This window comes from Pelodiscus sinensis, chromosome 12 (genome assembly GCF_049634645.1).
Source record: "Pelodiscus sinensis isolate JC-2024 chromosome 12, ASM4963464v1, whole genome shotgun sequence".
In the NCBI taxonomy this organism is placed as follows: domain Eukaryota; kingdom Metazoa; phylum Chordata; order Testudines; family Trionychidae; genus Pelodiscus; species Pelodiscus sinensis.
In genome coordinates this window covers 26,243,208-26,258,539 of record NC_134722.1, presented here as the reverse complement: position 1 = coordinate 26,258,539, position 15,332 = coordinate 26,243,208, and the positions used below count along the sequence as shown (strand labels likewise).

General features: G+C 40.1%; 1 long non-coding RNA gene across 1 annotated transcript in view; it reads left to right on the top strand.

The window, feature by feature from the left end:
• LOC142831154 (uncharacterized) overlaps window positions 1-6,823 on the top strand; it is a 38,836-nt gene extending 32,013 nt beyond the window's left edge. The window contains exons 2-3 of the long non-coding RNA XR_012906821.1: window positions 5,911-5,969; window positions 6,555-6,823. This is a non-coding gene — a long non-coding RNA (uncharacterized LOC142831154). The remainder of the gene's footprint in view (window positions 1-5,910; window positions 5,970-6,554) is intronic.
• The last annotated feature ends 8,509 nt before the right edge of the window (window positions 6,824-15,332 follow it).

Here is a 15,332-nt window from a genome sequence, read left to right as displayed (position 1 = left end):
CTGTCCAATGCTATCCTTGGAAATCTTCACTCAAAGAAAGATTTCCGCAGTTAATTTACCTCTTGTGCTCTTTACTAGTGAATGCATATATCTAATTATTTTCAGGAAATACATTTAAGTCAAGATATTAATCAACCTGGTGTGAAGTTTCCCCTGCATAGTATTCGGAGAGCAAATATTTCTCTTTTTCCTCTTCAGGGTAGGGTTGCCAGATGTCCAGTTTTCACCCAGACAGTTCGGTATTCGGGTCCCCCGTCGGGTAAAAAAAACCCAGAAAATACCAGACATGTGAAATGTTCGGTATTTCCTGTTTCCTTTGGACAGAAGCCTGGTGGGGACAGTTTTTCCCCTGTTGCATCAGGCAGGGGAGTGAGGAGCAGAATTTTTTTTTCCATATTTTTTTTTTCCCTCAACCAAGTTTGTCATGTTTGGGATTTTTGTTGAAAGTATCTGGCAAGCCTACTTCAGGGCTAACTATGTATGTGCTATGATTTCCTTTGTGGTATCTATTCTGATGCTCCAGGTCATGCTGACTTCACCCAATGCTGCCACTCCCAGATATGAGAATTATGATTCCTTTATTTTGATAACTATGCGTATGTTAAACAAGATGATAAATATCTATTTTGCATGAAACCAGCCTCTTGTTTTGAGATTGCCAACACTTATCGATCCATTGGAGTCTTAATTAAGAACAGTTTTAACCGTGGCCCAGGTTGTCCCACCTTCAGGTCTGGGGAAATCCTGGACGCTCTCAACTCAGAAGGGACAAATTTACCATTCTAATATTACAAAATTAAGTCCTATGTATCGATAATCCATTTGAAACCTAGGAGGTTGGAGGCAGCTCTATTTGTAGCCTTTTGAAAAAGTTATGGCCCCTTTGGCTGAGACAGATGTGATGGAAACAAACAAGCTTTATTTGTGTCTGAGAAGATATGCTGAGAGGCTTTGTTGGGTTGGGAGTTGAAAGTAGTTCAGCCATAACCATGATACAGGGCCACTCTATGGTCAGAAGATTGGGAAGAAACTCTGGCAGAATAGTGTCAAGGAGTAAGCCACCACACAAGCTGCCCATTTCTGTAAGGGGATGCTGCTTGGAGTCCTTGCTTTGATTTATGTGTTTTAGAATTATCCAGCAAAACCCATTAACTGACCTCTTACTGGATTGAGAGGTACCATAGGAAACCCTGTGAATTGAGAGCAAAGATGACTATAAGAATAGGATTATTCACACTCAATGTTAGAGGGAGACCCAGGGGGGTATAAAAGGCTATCAACTCAGGACACTCTCCTGTATGCATTTTTCTTCTGAAGAAACGCCTGTGAGAAAGGTGTTTCATTATTTTCTTTTTATTTTGAAATATATAGCACCGAACTAATTTTTACCAAATGTACGGTACTGCTCTTAAATCAAAGACTGTGGCCTCTCCCTCTCCATGAACTAATACCTCAAAACTATGAATAGATTTTTTTTCTATTAAACTAACATTCAATAAAATTCAAACTATTACAAGAGGAACATAAAATGCCAGTAATACATTTCTTATGACTAACCTGTGCTAGTCCAGCTGTCATGTGTCTGATTGTTGTAAAAATTTGCTCATGTTATTTGTAGCAAAGAACAAGTTGAGTCTTGTCAATGAATTTTAACCTGTAAGCACTGGCATCACATTTAGAGCCCTGATTTACACTGGAAAAAATTGTAACGTTTTTGGTAGGTTTCGAATTCTAATGCATCTCCATGCATTCTCAAGGATCTTAATTTACAGGCCTTATTCCTAATAGGAATAATATTTGCATAAAGATTGATACCTTCAAAGGGTAGGATTTTCAAAAGCACATAAGAGAGTTACACAACCAGCTCCCATGGAAAGCTAATGGCAGCTAGAAGCTTGAGCACTTTATAAAAATTAATCTTCCTTTCACTAAAAATACTCCACACACTCCTGCAAGGTAGTAGTATTATCTGTGTTTAAATAAGCCACTAATGAATCAGAAATGTATTCAGTGAATTTCACCTCTTTGCTTACAGGATACCTATGAATATTGTAGTACTTTCATTTATATACTTATTTCAGATTGTGTTGCTTAAATGTAATTCACCATATAAGACTCATGGTACTCTTTGACTAGGTTTCTGGTCTGAATGTTCATGAGGAATTAATTTACAATTTGGTTCACACAAGAATTGTAGTGTGCAAGGCTCACATCTGTGTTCTGCAAGCATTTGTGCTGGTAAAACATATTGTGCAGGAATGTTTATAAACTGGTCACTTTTTTTAAGTGCTCTGTTGAAAACCAAACCAACCATTTCACCCAGTAAACCCAATGTTGAATCTAAACAGTAGATTGCACAGTATTCTCAATCAGAAGACTATGACTAGACAGTGAAATGTACCCATCTGCAAAGGGCTCGACATCACATGCGTGTGATTCAGCAAAGGGTTTGCCTTGAGCTGTTACGGGGGAAATTCCATCTTCAGTTAGGGCCATGACCATTATGGTATTTCAGCATAGTAGGAATAAATCTTTTTGTGTTGATCATAATTATAAGCTTTCCATTGTAAGGTTTAAATATATAATGTAAAGTTATTATTCTTGGTGACCTTTGACTGCCCATGTTAGTTTTATATATCAAAAATACATGACAGTGATATATACATACCGTCTCTCAGACACTTTGTATTATAAAGCTAATACAATCTTGAGGCTGGCAAAAGAAATTCATGAAAGGAGTTACTCCACCCAATATCCCTTAAGCATGCTGAAGCATTTCCAGTATGTAAATGGAATACTCCCAATGAGACAAAACATGCTTATCTCACAGGTTATCCTGGAGCTTAGAAGCAACGGTACACTACGTGTATTTAAAACATTCATATACCAGACATAGCAAAATTCAATCATATGCGTGTGGGTGGACCCATGTCTCTGAAACGATCCCTACTGAATTCTGTGTGAGTCTACACAAACGCATGTATTTGCTGCAATATGATTCATACATGTCTCTAGGCCCTAATTTTCAGCAGCCTAGAATTCAAGGGCTAAATTCTGCACTGACTAAGGTCTGTGCGATCCTGTTAAATTTACAGCAAAATGTAGGATAAATTTGGTTAAAAAGGCTGGATAAATTAGAAAAGATGACTCCCAAAAAAGCAAAGACCTACTTAAAACAAGCTTGGAAGACTAGAACAGATGTTTTCAGCTCTCCAGCTATACACACAACTTCATGACTGGACAACTATTTCCCAGTGGCTTTTAAAATACATTATATTCCATATTCCCAGTAACCTAAAAAGTTGCAAGACAGTTGACAGTAGCAGAAGATTGAGGATTTGTATTAAAGACAAAATATGTGTGGGGAAGCATGTTTGAGGAAATCTATATCCAATATTTTTTAGGAAATAGGAACAATAGTTCATCTTCTACAATGCTTTTAGAGTGTTTGGTATTTTCTGTTACATGCTCTGAAATGGATCCACCCTGAGTTGAAGCTTCTTTAAATAGAACAGAACTAGTGTACCAGCATTATTTTAGTCACACTGTGCCAGTACTATCTAGGCCCCACAAATAAGCCAGTTTTGTATTAACCATACTAAAAATTAGAATTTAGTTAAAACTGCAAAGTTTGGTTCCTATTCCAAATTTTCAGTTACACCATAGCTTCACATGTTCTGATCCAGGCCTTCTGTTTAGCCCAAAATTTATATCTGGACCCAAAGTCTGATTCTGCCCTTCAAAGATGGGCTGCTAAGAACTGGGGTTTTAATTCAATCCCATCTCTGTTGAGAGCTTTGTTAAACTTTCACTCCACTGCATGACTACTGCAGACAATTTTGATATCAGGTTGGGCAAGGAAGGAATGACATAGGAAAATCTAAGGGGTCATGGAATTAAAATGTCTTACAATGGTAAAGAAAATAGTCATCTTGTGCCTACATGTTATAGTACTTCAAACACAGCATGGTTGTATTTAACTTTATGAGCTTCCCACTTCAGAAGGATTTGTAAGGAGGGAAGTACTTTTTAAATCAGCTAACAGGATTTATTCTAAGATTTATTTAGCCTTTTAATGTGGTATTTTGGAGAGATGAAAGACCCAATAATAGGTGTTTGAAGATTTGTAGTTTGAGCCGTCATTTTTCCCTCGATGCAGCTATCCAACAACCAAATGTCCCCATACATATGAGATGTTGTGGTTTACAGTATGGGCTCTGGTAGGTGAACGTCTTAGGACCCGAGAGAGCAACTGATGACTGCCCCAATTCTTTGATTCAGATCAAATTCTGGGTTAATAAAACATTACACTTCCATCTTCAAAAAAGAACTTTGCAGCATCTTTAACTAAACGCCTAAACTGATCTGAACTGTTTTTTTTAAAATTATGTTATTTAAATTATAAATCTTGTTGATATCAATTATACTGTGATAATTAGCAGGATGCATAGAAGACCTTGTATTAAATAGCACCACCCATCATTGTTGCCACACTGATGGCTAAAAACCACTGTGTAGACAAGGCTTAGGATTCAATATATACAGCAGTACTGAAACATGGAAGCCCCAGCATGCCCCTTTTAAAAGCTGTGCATCAGACATGACCTATCCTGAAGAAAGTCAACACAGTTTGTGGGGAAATGGTAGGGAACATAGAAGCCTCTCCTCCAATCCTCCCTCCCTCTGTAAAAGAGATGAGAGTCCAGCCTAGGCCTGTTGTACAATCCCAGCCCTGCCAAGAAAGAAGGGAGGGAGGAGGTAGGAAAAAGTCTCTGTCCCTATTTAAATAATTATTAAGGTGGGTTAGAACTGTAGGCAGATTTGCTGTTGTCTGGCTTTCATTTGGACCTTTTTGTGTGGAGCCCTGTTTTCTCACCCTGAGCTCTGCTTTACAGCTATCATTCAAGTGAAGAGTTGTCTCTCATGGCCTGCATCAGCTGAATATCAGTCTGCAGGCAAGGAACCTGCTTCCACTGGAATGTCAAGGAAGTTTCTATAGCTGCCCAATGTTTTCTAGTGCTTCGCTGGTGCAGAAAGGTCTTCCCAGAATGGGTTCGGTCCTGGAAAAGTGGAAGAGTTGTTCAAGCATTAGGCAGTCACTTTAAGGGATGGCTTTACCTGTGAGGATCCATTGTGGCCTCACAATGTCAGAATGAGGTTGGGTAAGCTTTGTGCTGCAGAAAAATTGGCAAATAACATAAGAGAAAAATATTAACCATGTTATTTTAGTCTGATGGTTTTATCCTTTGCCAATTTATAGAAAATACCCATAGTGACCGAACTTTAGATTTGTGTGTGTTAGCTAATGGGCAACGTTATCCCATGCATGACAAAATTGTGGCTCTGCTTCATTCTCATTACATAACTATCAAATATGTGCTTACGATGGGAAGTGGAAGACAAGTAATTGTAACTAACTCAGTGAACTAGAAATCAAGGCTCCTAAACTCTTTTCAGGTCTGCTGCTGATTTAGTGTGTAATCTTAAGCAAGATGGGAGAACTGAGAAACAGAAATCTGCCAGATCTGTTAAATAAAGGAGAAAGCCATCTGATCGGGCTGTTTTGTGGGTTGTACCCATGTTTTGTTAGTCTTTAAGGTGCTGGTAAACTATTTGTTGTTGTTAATGTTTTTCCAGTTACAGACTAACTCGGCTACCCCTCTGAAGCTTTGGATTTTTATTGATTAGCATCTAATAGAAGCTTTGAACTGCCTGAATGAAAGGTGCTATGGCATTCAATTTTTGTTGGATATTAAACACAAAACAACTTTAAGCAAATTGTCACTTTTGTTGTTAAATTAATCTTTTTCATGTAATGTGAGTTTTTTAAATGGTTACAGTAATTTAAGGTGTATAGCTTTGAAACTAAATAATAAGTCTTTTTAAAAAAATATTTTTTTCTATCAACAGGCTTGATTATACTGAGAACTTGGGTCTCCAAATCAAGAGACTAAAAATTCTTACTTCTGGTGAGTTACCATGAACTGGATGTGTGCATTCTAAAATATTTTCTTTAGCAGTGCACTTATGTCATTAGCCTAAACTCTGGCAATGCTTTGCAAGTGCTGTTTTAAGAACTTAACATATTCTAGTTTATCTGTTCTTGATTAAAATGCAATCAGGTATTGATTTGCGTAAGGCTTAATAAGTGCTAGAAACAGACATATGTGCAATTTAGCGACAGATTAAACATCATCTTTCATTTGAGCTACCATCTCAAGGCATGTCTATAATGAATGTAGAGAAGACAAATTATGCCATTTAATACTGGTAATTTGCTGTGAAACTTTTTTTGGTTACTCAGCTACCAAAGGTTCAGGAGATTTGATTCAAGAAAATGGAAACACTGAGATATTAACCCAGACTGTAATAACATTAAACACAATGATTGATCAGATGTGTGCAGTTGTGGCTGGCTGGGAGGCAGCACTGCCATTCTGTGGAATGGTTTTCATAGCATTAGCAAACAGTTACATTGATGGCTGCCCTCTCTAAGGTATTCAATGTGCTTCAGTGCTTTTGTTTATCCTACCTAAAAATATTCTCTATTTCAGATTCTTCTGCCATCATGCAGCATAGGAAGGCTTTTGATTCTGAAAATGCATGAGCTCTATAGTGAATCTAGAAGTAAATTCCAGTACATATATAAAGTATTAATCAGCATTAAAGAAAGCATGAATTGAGTGCCATTGAGTTTCTATGTCACATTCTACTGTCTCTTAAATGATTCTGCCAGACAGGCAGGATAATATAGAGTGTAGCTTCAGCACTAGAAAACACACCTCATCTAAAAAAGCTAATACTGTGGTGAACAATAAATGTGCTATTGATTTTGGGGGTGTCTACAGTCCTTATTGCTATAGAATCCCAGTGCTTTGGGCAAGATGAACTCTTATGACCTAATATCTTCTATCTCTATTTATAAATCTATAGCAATTAAACAGCTACAGCATGAGGTGAGGGATGCAAATGCTTCATGTAAATATAGGGATGTAAAGCACACAATTTATGGTATTGAGACTGTTTTTAAAGTTACAAACTAACATGCTATCCCTCTGAGACTTTTTAGTATAGAAATGGTATGAGCAGAAAAAAAAATCAATGAGTAGTCCTGTGTCACCTTAGAGACTAACAAAATATACAGAGTATCCTGAGCTTTTGTGGGCACAACCCACTTCATCAGATGGAAAAGCTCATCTAACAAAGTGGGTTTTGCCCACGAAAGCTCAGGATACAGTATATACTTTGGTTAGTCTCTAAGGTGACACAGGATTACTGGTTATTTCTATGCTGTTTTAATTCCACTAACTTCAATAGCATTCACTCTAGATTTATCAGTATCCAGGAAGAGAGACTCAGGCCCTACAAATTAGAACTGAAAAAATCCATCATAAAATTTGATGCCATTGAAGTCAATGGTGCAACACCTTGTTGACTTCATGGGGAGGTCAGGATTTCACATCATAATCTTCCATGTAAGTGATTACAGGATGCCCTCGCTGGCCCAGCATCCGTGGGACCTGACTGGTCCTGAACGAAGAGATTTGTCAGACCAGGGAGAGTCCCTCCTGTCATGGACTGTGCTGCTACCAGGCTAGGGCTCCAGCCTGCCCCTCCTGCTGCTCCAGCCCCACCACTGCAGGAGCTGGAGCTGCACAGCCAGGGCAGAGCTCTGCAGCCACTGGCTCCACAGCTGGGGCTGGAGCTCTACTGCTGGGGCCAGGGCAGAGGAGGGCTGGAGCTATGGGGCTGGGACCAGAGTTCCCTGGCTGCCTATGGATTCAGAGCTCCCTGGCTGTGACCAGAACTCCACGGCTACAGCCAGGCTGGAGCAGCCAGGCTGGAGCTCCCCTACCGCTGGGACCATGCTGCCTGTCCTCTTCCCCCCTCCACCCGTGCCACGAGTCTCCCGGCTGAGTTGCCAGTGTCCCCTACAGCGCTACTCCCTGCCGCCAGATCTCCCTGTTCCTGGATTCTGGTCTAGGAACATCTGTGGTCAGAGCCAGACCATGGAGTCCCAGTTAAGGGAGGTACAACCTATAGTATGTTTCCCACAGGAACTCTGTCAGATTCAGATGATCATGTGACAATCTCTGTCAAGATGAAAATTTCTGAAATTGTTTGAGGGCTCCTGTTTTTAAAGACTGATTTACTGGATTCATGATAGTTCTCATTTGCATGAGGAAGCTAACTGGCTACTTCCCAAAACAAAGCTGACAATACAGTTGAAGAAAATTGCCAGTCCCCAGTTGTGAAAGATCGGTAGTAGGATGGCAAGCCAAGTAATGAGACAATGAGGGGAAAATGTAGTGAAAGACTGACCATAAATTATAGCCAAGGACTCCAAATGAAAGAACACAGAAAAGGCTCTTGATCTGATGACCGGAGCTGTGTGCCACATATGAAAAATCAGGCGGTGATACAAGAATTTTTAAAATTGTCTTAAGTTTCAACATTGCTCTTCAGCTTGATTTTTTTGAATGCCTGCAGTAACACAATAATGTTTTTGATAGGAATGACATACTTGGTTCCTCAATTCTTGAGCTGCTGCTTTAAATTATGGCTGAATGTGAAAGTCCATAATCAAAAAGCACATTTTTATGTTGTCTGAGTACTGAACCTGCAAGCGGTAAAATACAAAAGTTTCTCCAATGTATCATTAACTAGTAGCTGTTTTTAAAGATATGCTGGTTCTTCCTGACTTCGCACAATACAGTTCATTTGATAGGATAGTTTAGGGCGCCTGCTCCTTTATGAATGTTCTGGTTTGCTTCATGCATACTTATTTACTCTGAATAGTAAATTGTTGATAGTGTCTTGTTCAGTGAAATGCATGAAAATATGGATGGAATACTGCTGATTAGTTAAAATCTGTGAAAATGTAGTACATCGAGAGGCAGGGTGACAGCAATAAACTGATATTTGCATAAACAATGGCAACAGATGTAATATACTGAAAATAGATGGGTATATACTACTTTCTGTGTCTTTGTTGCAATATGATGTGCAAATGATATCTTGCTTTCAGTCAGCTTGATTTGTTATTTTTTTATCTGAACTGCGTGACTAGAATTTTAGTGCTCAGATTTTTAGGATTGAAGACTAGAGTCTAAGTAATGGAATTATTTCCTAACGTACTTTAGAGAAACGGTGTAAATTGTTCATGCAACTTAATTGTTTTAATTGCGTATAATTTGAAGCTATTGTCTGTCGGGTGGGGAATCTTTTTTTCTATCAGGGGCCACTGACCCACAGAAAAATTAATTGGGGCTGTACTCGGGTAAAAAAACCTGAAGCCTTACTCACACTCAGATTGGGGTGCCAGGCAGCCAGTGCTCAAATTCCAGCCTTGAGAGTGTTACTGAGGTTTGGGGCTGCTGGCCCATGGCACAGACACTTCTCATGGACTGGATCAAATTAAACAGGGGGCCAGATCCATTCCCACCCCTGGTCTATGTAGCTGTCCAGTGACTGTACAGAATATGTGTTGCATATTTGATTTGTTGATTACCTAAAAGGATAGCAATCCTAGCTGCTCTGTTGTATTCAGTGTTTGTAAAACTGTCTTGTATGTTCTATTTCACACCTCTGTATGTGTGTGTGTGTGCAGGTGTGTAAGTAGTCAATCTATGGGAGAGCATTTGCCCAATTCTGCAGTTATTTCTAACATATTACTAAACCTATTGTGGTAGTTCCATTAAAATATGAACAAATGCATTGCAGAAATACAAAAGCTATCTTACTATGGATTACCATAGTCAGGGACAAAATTGTGAGCAGAGATGATCAATTATTTTTGGGGACCCTGATGTTAACATAGACATACTGTAAGTATTGTGCCCCAGAGTTGCTTCAGGCTAGTGAAATGTGATCACTGATTATAGGTCTCATTACCAAGAAAAATATCAAACGCTGTGTGGTAGCTAGCTTACATGTATTGATTAATATGAAGACATTAATATGTATTGAACAGTTACTTTGTTTACTCCTCTTGTTGTCATGTGAATGTGATTTTCCTGGTCAATAACTCACTAAAGTAATGATGCAAGCTAATGGGAAATGTATGAGGTTCTATTAGATCGTTTATCATCAGAAAAGAAAGGAGTGTGCAGTCAGTGAATAAATAGCAGTGAATTCATTATGACATCCAGACAGCTGCTGCTGTGCTTCTGGTCTTCTCCACATGTGAGTGTACTGTAAGCCAGCATTCTCCTGGTTCATAATTATTCATGTAAGTACAAATTAGTTACAATAACTATTTGTTGTAAAATCTCATCTACTCGTTGCCAAAAAAAGAACAAACAAATGTTTCAGAAAATAAGCCTCTGAACGAGAGCCAAACACAGCATAAATCTGAGGGTCATATACTGATCTCACACCAGTGAAGCATAAGTGATTTCAGGGGAATTTACAGCAGGGTGAGTAGGATCAGAATCAGTCCTTAATATACAGGCAGTTGCTTGCTGACTTTTTAATCTTGATGTAACCCAGTCTTCCTGGAACAGAAGTAGGAAATGATATTTGCAGATGGGGGAAAAAAATCTATTTCTCTATCTGCAATGAAGACAATAAACTGCATAATAAATCTGATCCATTCCTTTGGCTCATCTACTTCCCCCTCCCCTGGCAGTACTTTCATGGTCAGCCTTCTTGTTCAGATGCCCAAAATGCAGGGCCTAGTCAGTGAAAAACAGCAAGGCAGCTGGAATGGGGGCTTTGAGATTTTTCAAATCCTTTCCTGGAAGAGAAGTTTTCTTCCCTGTCCTTCCCTCTCCCAGGGAACAGAATGCACTTTGCCAGGACATTCTCCCTCATTTGGGGCTCCATGTGGAGCCATGGCAGTGTCACTACTTAATCCTTCAGTGAGGTAACTCACTCACTTTAGGTGTGAAACTTGTGGCTTCCCAAGTAGGTGGTTTTCTACTGTTAGCTGGGAAGTGGGAAGCCAGCTGCATGGTGCATTACAGGCTCGCCGATGGGAGAGAAGAGGCAAAGGGGGCAATTGTCCCCAGTTCCAGAGATTCAAAAGCACCTAGTTGCTGCTGCTGTGGCAGCAGCAGTGGCTGAAGCCCCGGGCCCTTTAAATTGCTGCTGGAGCCCCTTGCAGTGTACTCCAGGCAGCTCAGGGGTCTGCATGGGGTAGGCACTGTATATTCCGGGAGGTGCTGAGGTTGCCTGGAGGAAGTGTGCCCCAGTCCTGCTCCTTCTGAAGGCACTGAGCTGGGCCCCAGTGAGGCTTTCAGTCCCACTGGGTGCATAGCACTGCCTTGTGATCACCAAACTATTGCAGCTCCTGGAATTTAGGCAACCCAGTGAAATTCCTAGCCCCACTAAAATCTATGGCTGAAATCCCATTGATGTCATTGGGGCCAGGATGCCCCAACAGGCATCTCTGATTTTTTTTTTTAATGCATTTAATAAACAGGATCTAAAGTGTTTAAATATATCCCTTTACACTGCTGTAATACATGGTTACGGCCTGTCTAGTGAAGATTTCAAGTGCAAAGAGAATAAATTATTCTGAGTTTACCGTTCTTTATAGTGACCCCACAGAAAATTGTAGAAACAGGCTATTTTAATTCGTTAGATTGTTTTGTTTGCTTTTTCAACTCCCTTCTGATAACCTCTAAATGTTTTCCATTAAGCTGCACACTACCAAATCACTTAGGTTTTGTTTTGTTTTTTAAAACCTTACCTATATGACTTCTCTGAAAAAACACAAGTCCACATTATTATAGATGATATGCTTATTTGATGTAAAAAAAAAAACCAACAACAAAAAAAAAGTAAAATTGCTGGGGAGAAATAGAAGTTAACTTTCTACCACCTATTTTAGAGTACCATTATAGTGCATTTTAAGAGAACTAAAGAAGAGAATGTATTCCTACTGTGCAATAGAGAAGCAGTTACTTTCACAAAATGCTCTGTAAGTGCTGATACTCCTAAGGGATTTTGCTAAGTCCTAAATATGTCTGTTCACGTTCTTGGTGGAACTTGTTTATGCTGGGTGCAAAAAATAGACTGCTTGAAATGCAGGGGGGAGGGAGATTTCGGAGGAATATCTTATAAACAGATCAATGTTTGTTTTTAAAAAACAGAACACAGTTAATCCTGTAAGGATGCTCCTTCCTTTCTTCAGGCTTGGGGGCTGTGCTTTTAGCATTTGCAAATAATTGTCCTATTTCTTTCAACTTTGTGTAATATCTTTTTTGAACCTGACTTTGTTACAACATCCATATCAACTTCTCTAAAACTTTTTAGATATATGATTGGAAAAAGGCGGCAGGATCTTTCAGTTTCACATGTAGTGGTTAGTGTGCTGCAGTTGTGTGGGGGGTCTGAAAATCAGCCTCCTTCATTGCAAATGATAAAGGAGTGTGGTTTCAAATGGTAGTCTATCCATGCACAACCTTTCCTTGATAATGATGTGTCTAAAGCTCTTTGCATCTGAGAGCAATACATGGGTTAGGAGAACCTCTTATTGTGCAAGGTAAAAAATAATTTAAAACAATTCCAGTCTGTATAATGAGCCCCTTGTGTTTAGGTTCCTGCCATGGACAGAGCTGGAATCAGATAAAAATTTCCCCCCCAACTATGTATGCATTTGTTGCAAGCATATTTTTGGGAGGGAAGGGTGTGAATGCACGTGCTCATGTACTCCTTTAATTGGATTTTCGTGTATGCTTAGCTACAAAAACTATAGGGGGGAAAAACCTATTTTTACATGGCATTCCAAAAGTCTGATTCAAAGATCACAAAAGTCAATGGGAAGACTTTTAGGTGCCAATGCTCTAGTGATAGTTGATAAAAGTAACCAGAGGAATGTCTGACAAATGTCCTTTGTTCAAGAGAAGAGAGGATAATTACTGGAAATGATACTCATTAAACTACATGGTTATAGTTCCGGATTAGGATAGATTGATTTAAATCTGAATTTAAATTCGGTGTATGATGGGCTCAGAGCAGGGGTTCAAGTGTATGACAGGCTCGGTGGGGGTGCAGGAGTGTTATGATGCTGCGGCCTGATGGAAGCTGGGGCCCAATTGAAGGCTTGTTGGACAGGCTTCATTTTTAATTAAAGTAAAAATATGTCCAGCACAAAACATTTCAACATTGTCTTTATTTATAGCAGGGTGGCAAACCTTCTTTGGATCAGCAGCCATTGACCCACAGAAAAATCAGTTGAGGACCACACAAGGGAGAGAAAAAACCCACTCCAAAAACTCCCAACCCTCACTGATGTGGCCCCCAAATAAAACACCTCTGTCCCCTGGTGATTGAGCTTCAAAAGAGCTATATCTGGCTCCTTAGTAAGCCATATTTGGCTTGTAAGCCAGAGTTTGCCTACCCCTGCCGTAGAGACTGACAAATATATATTCATGAGCTTTCGTGGGTAAAACCCACTTCATCAGATAGTCAAAAAAGCTAAGACCAATTAAATGCACTCGAAGCACAATTTTGGAGGAAGCCCCATTGAACTCACTGGCACTTCTGTTTTTTGAGAAAACCAGTATAGAACATGGTTCCCTTAGAAAAGCTGAGTTGTACTAAAGTCAAATAGGGAATAGTTTTATGGCATCACCACTATGGTCTGTGGCCATCATCCCCCAAAATAAGAGACATGTGTTTATATAATATAAAATAAGAAAGTGACAGTGGCAATTGGTAACTCTAGATTTCTCTTACTGCAGCTTAATGCATTGTATACTTGAGTGATGGATTCTAAACCTAGTTAACTAATTAAACAAATCATAAAGATTTAGCTAAGCTAAACTTTTTTTCTAGCAAGATCCAGCACAGCAAACAGCTTAGGAATTTACTTGTCAAATCACATTTTATATTAAAAAGCATAGAGAATCTTGAAGAATAATGTGTTGCAAAGTCAATTATTTAAGTTACTGATCCACTCAGCTATATCCACATCTTCATCCACATCATTTTCTTCCATTAAGCAGTTTTCCTTATGATATTTCATTCTTTGTAGGCCCTACATCATCATCTTGCACTACCTACAATTGACACTTTTTCATTTTTTATGCTGGGAATGAATTTCTTCAAAATATTCCCAGATAGGCTTCTCTTGTGTTCAGAAGCCATAACAGTTTTTCTGTGGGGAAAAATGTGGAGGAATATGGAAAAGTGTGTGTGCTGAATAATATCTTCCTCTTTTCTGTCCAGTCCTGTTCACTTAACTGTTCCTTTCTATGCTGTCTCTGCCTATTCCTCTATATTGTCTCTCTGTATTCAAGACAGTGTCTTAACTAACTCCTCTGTTATGCTTGGCCACGGTCCCCTATCAAATAAGCACAGAACAAAAACAATCCTATCCAGCTTGTGTCTTTTTTGCACGTTACTTTTTAGTCCGTTGAGAAACAGAAACTTTCAAGAAGTAAGAATTGGTAGTTAGGCTGGACAGACTAGAGCACTGCTGGGCAATATATGGCCCACAGGCTGGATCCAGCCCTCTAAGCCACCAGATCCAGCCCGCAGCTGCAGTGGGGAGCCACAGCAAGGCTCCTTGCTTGCCTTGCTCCACCCTCATGCCGCTCAGAAAAGCGGCTGTTGCAGCCGTTTCTCTTTCTCAGCTGTGAGTCCAGTCGGGTTGAGGGAAGGTTTCATGTGCTGCCCTCATCCCCAGCACAATCCAGTTGGCTGGTTTCTGGTCAGTGGGAGCTGCCTGTTTGAATAACCGGCAGCATACGAAGCACCACGACCCTCCAGCTCATATTCACACACACGGTTCCTGAAGCCTGTGTAGAGGGTGGGGCAGGCAGGCTGCCTGAGAACCATGCTGGGCTACTAGCTGGGAGTCACTCAGGTATGTCTCCTAGCTAAATCCTGCCTCTGGCACCCCAGCCCTTTCCCCAGTCCTCTGCCTCCATTCCTGCCCCTCACTCTACTTAAGCAAAAGCCTGCACCCTCTCTTGCACCCCAGTCTTCTGCCCCAGGTCACAACCACTTCCTGTCCTAGGTCACAAGCCAAAATCTTCATTCCAGTCCACTGCCCCAGGTCACAATCATTTCCTTCACCCAAACTCACTCCCAGACCCCATACTCCCCCCTGCACTCCAATCCCTTACCCCAAGCTGCCTTCTGCACCCAACCACCATCCCGGACCCTGCACTTCCTCCATTAGAATCATGGAAGAATGTGGCCCTTCACCAGTTTCCAAATTCTTGGAGTAGCCCTCCATCAAAAAGTATTTACCATCCCTGGACTAGAGCCACTAGTTCATTTTTATGAGACGGTAAGGCCTGGTCTACACTAGACCAGGCAGGTCAGTTTAAGGTACTCCATCCAGCTATGCAAAATCCATAGATAGCTGTGAGAGG